This window comes from Ooceraea biroi, unplaced genomic scaffold (assembly GCF_003672135.1).
Source record: "Ooceraea biroi isolate clonal line C1 unplaced genomic scaffold, Obir_v5.4 UnassembledTig49, whole genome shotgun sequence".
Classification (NCBI taxonomy): domain Eukaryota; kingdom Metazoa; phylum Arthropoda; class Insecta; order Hymenoptera; family Formicidae; genus Ooceraea; species Ooceraea biroi.
Window position 1 is genome coordinate 24,772 of NW_020825143.1, and position 8,378 is coordinate 33,149.

The following is an 8,378-nucleotide window of genomic DNA, read 5'->3' on the forward strand; positions in this document are numbered from 1 at the left end:
CCTACTAGCATGTCCGCTTTCTCCGCAGATTTCGAGCCTCCTATTTCCAATAATCTTCCTCCATTGATCGCCGTTCTAACTTTAATTTGTTCTATGCCCAGCTCCTCAATATCAATAGAATCTTTCGCCCTCTTTAACACTTCCGCATACGATATTTCCTCCTTTTCTCCTAAGTGTAAGGCTATCGCAGCTGTTCTTTCTTCGCGGATCCTCTTGGAACGCCTTACCTCCCTTTTCGGACCCCCTTCTCTCCTCCTCGTCTCCTGTTCTCTAATTATACCCTCTTCCTTTCCTACTTCTCTTGTCTGTATTCGCTTCCCTTTATCATTCCTTTCCTTCCTCGCTCCCGCCTTCTCTCGCACTTCTTCTCTAACCTTGATGGCGATGGGAGCCGGCATAGATTCCTCTCTCTCTTTTTGTTTCTCTCCATCTTCCCTCCTCTCTCTCCCAGCTCTAATATCTAACAGCTCCTCCATTTTCTTATCAATCATCGCTTCGATCCGCTCATAAATCTTCCTTTCAATCATCTCCTCGCTAATCACGGCTGTTGGACTTTCCCTATCTCCCTTTTCCACTTCCCGATGACCTACCGCGTCATCCACTCCTGTATATTCGCCCATTTCGTCATTCCTCTCTTCATTCACCTCCATTCTTCTATCTTCCTTCCTCCAGGTATCCCTCACAGGGCTGTTATGTCTTAAACTCATTCGGTCCTGCGATTTCGGGCTCCGTACCTCCTTCCGAAGTTCCTCAATTTGTTTCTTGAGATTTTCGATTTCTTCCCTCAACACCGTTGTATCCACATCCTTTGTTCTTTCAAGGAGAACCGCTGTGGCCACTCTTACCTCTTTAACGATATCCCGAAGGACTCTAACGTTTGTACCTTTAAGATTATTCGATGTGCTTGCCACTCTGTCGACCATATCTAAATGTCCAAGCACCGCGGCAGCTAGTTCCTCCGAATTCTCCTTCTTCATTCTTCCCATCCTTTCTCTTTCCTCTTCGTTCATTAACGTTTTGCTTCCAAGACGCGGATACCTTTCCAATAGATCTTTTTCTTCCTCAAGCTCTCTTTCCTTTCTCTCTGCTTCCAACCATTTCTCCTTTGCCGCTGCCAAGCCTACATATTCACCGGTTGTAGGTGGCCTTCCTCTTCCCCTTCGTTTCGCTGGTTGTTTAGGGGACTCTTCCTCCGGTCTCGCATCTTCCGACTCGGACAGCTCGTCTCCTACCACCGAGACAGTTGAACGAGCCGGTGAGACATACTCCCTTTCCTTCGTGACTTTTCTTCCCGTCCTTGTTGTCCTACGATAACCTTCTCTCCTTCGTTTAGCTACTCGTGTCGGTATTCTTTCCAACATAACTACAACAGGTCTCAAGTTCTCGTTCGTACCCGTTTTCTCACCTTGTAATTTCCGTGTTTCAGGTTCATCATCCTTGTGAGTCGCCAAGTCGTCATCCCTAGGGGTCGTCGCAGACGCTGCTACATCGGTGGAAGGCCCTGCGGAGCAGCCTTCCCCTTGCCAGTCGCCAGTATGTTCAGGAGAGCGCCGGCAACCTCCACTCTCCGAACCAATTGGTGCCTTACTCACCCGAGAAGCAAGGCTGGTTTCTTCCGTATCCTTTGTACCTTCCATTGTGAGCAGAGTTTCTGGGGTTTTTATAGAGGACCCCAGTCCTCGCGGTTCCGAAGAACCTCCGGTTCCTCCGTAGGCGGGCTTGTGAGTGTGTGCGTGAATGTGTGTGTGTGTTGTGTGAATGTGCGGTATGTGTGAGTAAAATAAAGTAAACTATTATATGTGTGTGCCTGTGTGTGAGTGTATCGATATGTGTGGATGTGTGTGAATGCGTATGAATGTGATGGATGCCTGGATGTGTGACTGTAACCCGCTACGGAGGAATTACGGAAACTCGGGTACCTTGGGAGCGTTAATTCCCATACTACGCCCTCCAGACTTGAAGGACGTAGCCCCTGAGGAAAACCTAACCTAACCTAACCTTTTTTTTTTTTTTTTTTTTTTCGGAGAGAAACCTGCAACAGGCCCCCCTGACCCCTCTGGGAAGGGAATCAAGGGGAGTGGGGGATTGGCTCGACACACGACGCGATCATGCATCGTGACTTCATCGCCGACCGCCCTAAAACTCTCCGGGTGCCACCTAAGTGTATTGGGACCGCGAGGTTGTCCTAAAAGCACATCTTACGCGGTCCCAACACTACGCTACGCTACTCCTCAAAGGGGGAAGAACTTTCCCAAGAAACACCCCACATGACTGAGTGTGGGCACCACACTCTCATCCATAACCTCCATCGTGAGGATTTCCGGGGGATGGTCTTGGAACCCAGCCAAGACAAACCCCGATGTATACCCATCCCAAAACCTACACACTATATATATATACAAAATACCCTCCCCATAACCTATATATATATATATACACACACAAAACATCCCATTCAGACTTAAAACTATGCCCATATATATACACACCGCAAAGCATACACCACGAAAGAGGGGTAGACAAGCTGCCCCCCACTAGTGTCAACTAACACGATCCCTGCGGCGCACCCGCCTACAATAACGGATGCGTTCACCTCTACGTTCACGCTCGCGCTCCTCCGTTTCCTTGGCAAGCATTATGGAGTTACAAAACACAGCAAAAGCCTGCCATTTGGTGTCATCCCGCAACATACAGCCGACGATGTCCGAAAGGGAACAGGACACCCCCATCACCAAAGTAAGGCGAGCACGCTGCGCATCCCAACGCCGACATTCAGAGAGTGTGTGAAACACAGTATCGCGCGCCTCCCCACAATGTACACATCCCGGATGCTCCTCTCTGCCTATCCTATATAGGAAATCAGAGAAAGAGCCATGACCCGACAATATCTGAGTCATACGATATGACAACGCCCCATTCGTGCGGGTAGTCCACGCAACGAAGTGCGGGCGTATCGCTGCTAACGTCCATTCACCGGAGCCATCCTCCTCCAGCAAGGTACTCCATCGCTGGTGCACCTTGGTCTGGACCTGTGTACGCAAGGCCTGCTTAGCCTGTGGTAAAAGTCGTCTTCCCTGAGCGCGAATTGCCTTCACCCGTTGATACATTTCGGCATAGCCTTCCGCCAAAAGTTCGATAGGCGGGGTATTAGCCAAAAGTAAGACAGCCCGACGCGATACTGTACGATACGCACGACACACACGCGCCGCCAAAGTGCGCTCCAAATGGTGAAGAATCTTAAGCACCGTAGGAGAGTGCTGGATATCCGCCGCCCACACAGGCGCCGCATACAACGCTATTGACCGAACAACGCTTGTGAAAAGTCGACGGACCGATTCCTTTGGCCCACGCAAATTAGGCATAAGCCTACTCAAGGCGTTAATAGCTCCCATCATCTTGGGCTCAAGAGCCACAAAATGTTGGGTGAACCGCCAGTCCGAATCTATAATTAAGCCAAGATATTTAAAGCTCGACCGAACCATAATCGGAACGCCATCCACCCGAACAGACAATTGAATAAGGGGTGCACCAAAGTGTCCCGCGAAGAAGACTGCCTGCGTTTTATGCGGCGCAATCTCCAATCCTAAGTCACGAATGACAAGGGAGATACGTGCCACAGCCACTTCAACCAACCTAATCACCTCGCGCCAGCCAGAACCACTGGCAATGACGAGAGTGTCGTCGGCATAACAAACGGTGAAACAGCCAAAAGGCAGCGTAACACGCAGCACTCGATCAAAAACAATAGCCCAAATAATCGCAGCCAGAACTGTTCCTTGCGGCACCCCACGATAAATCGGTCGGGAATGAGTCTGTCCATCCGCACCAACGTACTCGATATCACGAAAACAAAGGAAATCGAGCACTATCCGAATAAGATAGTCCGGAAAACCCTTAGCTATCAAGGCCGTATGTATGGCACTCCACGGTATAGAGTTGAAAGCATTGACAATATCAAGGGATACTGCCACGACAACACGATCGTTCTCAAGCGCCTCATCTACCTTGTCACGAAGACAAAAGATGGCGTCAACGGTGGAGCGTTCTGCCCGAAAGCCAAATTGTGCCTCATGTAAGTCCGGTCCGGTGTTGACCATATGGTCAATGAGCCGGGCATAAATAACGCGCTCAAATAGTTTCCCAATTTCGTCGGTGAGACAAAGAGGCCGATAAGCCCCAGGATCATCGGGAGCTTTCTCATTGCCCTTTGAAAGCAGGACCAATTTTGCTCGTTTCCATGAACGAGGAAACCTGCCCTCACGAAGGCACGCGGTAAAAAGTCTGCATATATCATCCGACAAAAGTTCAAGGGAGAGGAGCAGGATCCGACCCGGAATCCCGTCAGGTCCCGGAGCCTTGTTTCGCTTCATCCGCTTTGCAGCCTTTAAAAGTTCCTCAGGTGTAACAACAGGAACCTCGAGTTCCAAATCTAGATTAACTGGAATACCCGCATCATAAGGAAATAAGCCGGAGAGAATACGTTGAACATCTTCATCCGGTAAGGCCTGTGTAATGGGCGGAGTCCACGGACGGAGCTTACCGCAGACCACCTTGTAGGGGCGGCCCCACGGGTCCTCATTGATAGTGGCAAGAAGATCTTGCCATGCAGCATCCTTGGCATCCCGAATCGCGAGGCGAAAATCACGCCGGGCGAGACAATAAAGATCGTAAGCGAAAGTTATACGATCAGGATCACGACTACGACGTGCGTAAGAAAGCTTACGCTGTAACTTGGCAGCCCGAAACCGCAGGGTGGCCAAGGCATCATTCCACCAATAGGCGGCAGATTTATATGTCCGTCGAACTCGAGGCATGGACGAATCGCAGGCCTTCATCAAAACAGAGTCCAGCCAGCGGACCTCATCCGAAATATTTTGTATCTCCCTAGCACTCCAAGTATGAGCAAGAAGGGAGGCACGAAGCTGATCTTCATCCAATTTGCGCAATGCCCATCGTCGGGCGTGACGTACCGAATCTCGTGAAGTATGAACTCCTGCAAAAAGCACAATGCCAATATAACGGTGGTCGGACAAAGTCTCTAGCTCACGCAACACCCGCCAGTCGGAAACAAGTCGGACGGCAGCAGGGGACGCCCAGGTCAAATCCACAATGGAGTGACCTTGCCATCGAGAACAAGTACTAACAACACCACGATTAAGGAGAAGCAGGCCCAAGCCAGCCGCCCAGTCCTCCAGTGATCTGCCACGAGGATCAGTATAAGGACTACCCCACATGCGGCTCTTAGCATTGAAATCGCCACCGAGCAAGAGAGGTTGTCCCAAAAAACTATGGATATGGAGGCCAATATCCGCAAGCAAATCCTCAAACTGAGTCAAGGAAAGACGAGGAGAGGCATAACATGCCACAACATAAATATCGCCCCAAACAACAAAGAGAAATCTCTCACCCTGATGTAAAATACGCATAGGAGGTGAGTCCTTAGTGTCACACCACTTTACGGCTACAGTGCCACTGATATCAACCGCCCAATGGGAGTGTGAAACAGGCACTCTGTATGGCTCAGAAATAATACTGAGACCATACCCCTTTTCCGCCATAACCTGCACCAAAAGATCCTGGGCATGTTTGGCGTGATTAAGATTGACTTGCAAGAGCCGTCTAGTCATCATCAAGTGTAATGACCTCGGGCTCCTCCAACCCGGTACGCACCACATCTATGGGTTCCACCTTAATCCGTTGAGGTTGAGGCGCAGGCACTTCCACATCCATCGCCTCTAATGCAAAGGGTACACCCTCGCCATCTCGTGCCCAATCCAAATTCTCACTGGAGTGGCCAATCTTCCGCTTCTTGACCGGCGTAAGCGTCACCTCGGGTGATAACGAAACGCTCCCAACCCGCACATCACCACAGGATTGCACCGAACGCAATCTCGTGCCACTCTCGAAGACATCTTCCCCAATGGTAAGTATAGAAGACTCGGGCTGTCCGGATGGAACCTGTCCACCATGAGTGGCTCCAGGGCCCCGCCGGCCTCCCGTAGTCGTCACCCCCCGAGAAGGCGAAATCGTCCGCGCGATATTCGATCGACGCGGAGTAGCAACATGTTCACGAAGTGGCTGGGATGCAATAGGTTGTCCGGCCGGAACCTGTCCGCTTGAAGCGGCTCCAGGGCCCCGCCGGGCACCCGATGTCCTCCCGTCCCCTCGTATTGGAAGCGGACACGCCTGTCCACCCATACGGTGACCGGTGGGCAAACCACGCGTTTTACACATAAAACAGCAAGGAAGTGCTGTACACAGTCGTGCCAAATGGCCGGTTGTTCCACAACGATAACAAAGATCACTATGGTCCGTATTCTTACAATTGAGCTTAACATGCCCAAACTCCAGACAACGGAAGCACTGTAGTTTCCGTGGCTCTAGTTGTACAACCGAGGCTAGTGTCCACCCAACCTGGAGAGTGGAATCAGCCAGCATTTTGGTACCCACTACAGTCGGTACTCGCACCCAAAGATCATAAAGGCCATGAGGTGCGCGGCGAAGCACACCCGTATCCACATCGGAAGACGAGCAGCCATATGTTGTTGTAATGGCGGAAACAACATCTTGGGACGCGATAGATTCGACCAAACGACGCAGTCGAAGTTCCATCTTACGCATCGGTCGAGCAATACGGACAGTATCAGAGTCCTTAAACACCTCACGAAGACTGGCCGCAAAAGCGTCCGCCTTAGCGTCGCCCTCAGAGCCAGGAATCTCAAAAACATAGCCTCCCGTAAGAGACCGCTTGGCCTTCATACCCTTGATCCCATGTTGTTCAGGGTTCGTCGCTTGCCGAGCCTTTAAAAGCGGCTCATTGTAATTGCCATCTAAAGCAGTAATGGAGACCGCAGCTACACGAGGTATAGCCTTTTTCCTCTTAGGCTGAAGAGCAGTGGCAGAAGCAGATTTAGCCGGTCGTCGAGATTTGACGGGAGAAGTCACATACGTATCCTGTTGGGCAGGCTTAGTAGGAGAGACCACAACGGGTTTCTTCTTCTTGCTCTTTCGCACCACTTGCGCCCATGTATCTTCCTGCTGCTGCGAAACATCAGGCAGGGTAGAGGGGCGCGAAGAACGCGCGGTAGTCCGTACATTAGGACGTCGCGGAGTCATTGAACGTCTCGGTGAAAGTGGTGGATGCAAATCAACCGAATGGTCCGTTGTTGAAGGTGCCACAGCAGACACTTGCGGTAAAACATCACGAAATTGATGTCGAAACATTACAACAAGACGCTCAAAAAGGCGATCCTCCATAACGCGAAGAGCAGTAGGGGACCGATCCCTATCAGGCAACGCAGTACAATCACGATCAGATGAGGAAGGCGGAGACGAAATAATCCGTCGCCGCACCTTTGATTGTCGCCGAGTCCTTGCCCGCGAACGGGGAGCAGGACTAGTAGGTTCCAAAACTGAGGAAGGCACAGCCAATCCAGGTTTGGGATCCACAACACCAACAGCGCCTTGAAGTTCAGCGATTGTCACCTTCAGGGCAGCAATCTCAGCCTTGAGCGCGCAGATTTCGCGCCGAAGAGCTACGTTCTCTTCCATCCCATCATCATTATCACGCTCAGTTAAAACGTTCATAATCGCTTTAACTGACAGCGCAGCATCGCGAAGGGACTTTTGACAGGTCCCTTTCATGTTGGAGGATATCTGAATCGTACCCTCCACCTTCTCCATGTGTTCATAAATTTGAGCACGTAGATCAGCAGAAGGATGCTGACGAAGCTCCTCAATCATGCGTTCCATAAAACGCTTGTCCTTCTTAATACGGCTAGGAGCCTTGGAAGGGAGAGTTCCCGATTCTAAAAATTCCTTCTCCTTCTGCCATAAATAGGCATCTCGTTCGGCCTGTACAAGCCGCTGCTTCGAAGCAGCCCAGTCCACGAACTGACGAGAGGTCGGTGGTCGGCCCTTCGTTCGCACCGAAGCGGACGATGAAGGCTCAACATCGCGAGAAGCTGTGCCAAGATCCTCCTCTACCGCCACGACATGCTTTGAAACCGGCGTAGAAACACAAGATGCCGGGGCCGAAGCCGGCTCCGTCATCATTGGTGTTGTAACACCACTACTCGGCCTAAAAGGCAATTTGGCCGCTCGAACCAGCGGCACAACAAGTTGCTTCCCCAGAGCAACTTCAATATCCGACACGATCTTCGGTGTAGCAGTTGACCGTGTTGTCATACGCAAAACCCCTTGGTCGAAGTCCATTGCTTCGCCAGTACTTGTCCCAGTCTGCGACTGATTCGCATCAGACGCACGAAGAGATGATGTCCCCCCTTTCGACTTCCCCGATTTTAAAGATTTTTCATTATCCATCTGAATCCCACGAGTTGGGACGAAAATAACGGTCACTCCCCGGGTGACGCCCTTTC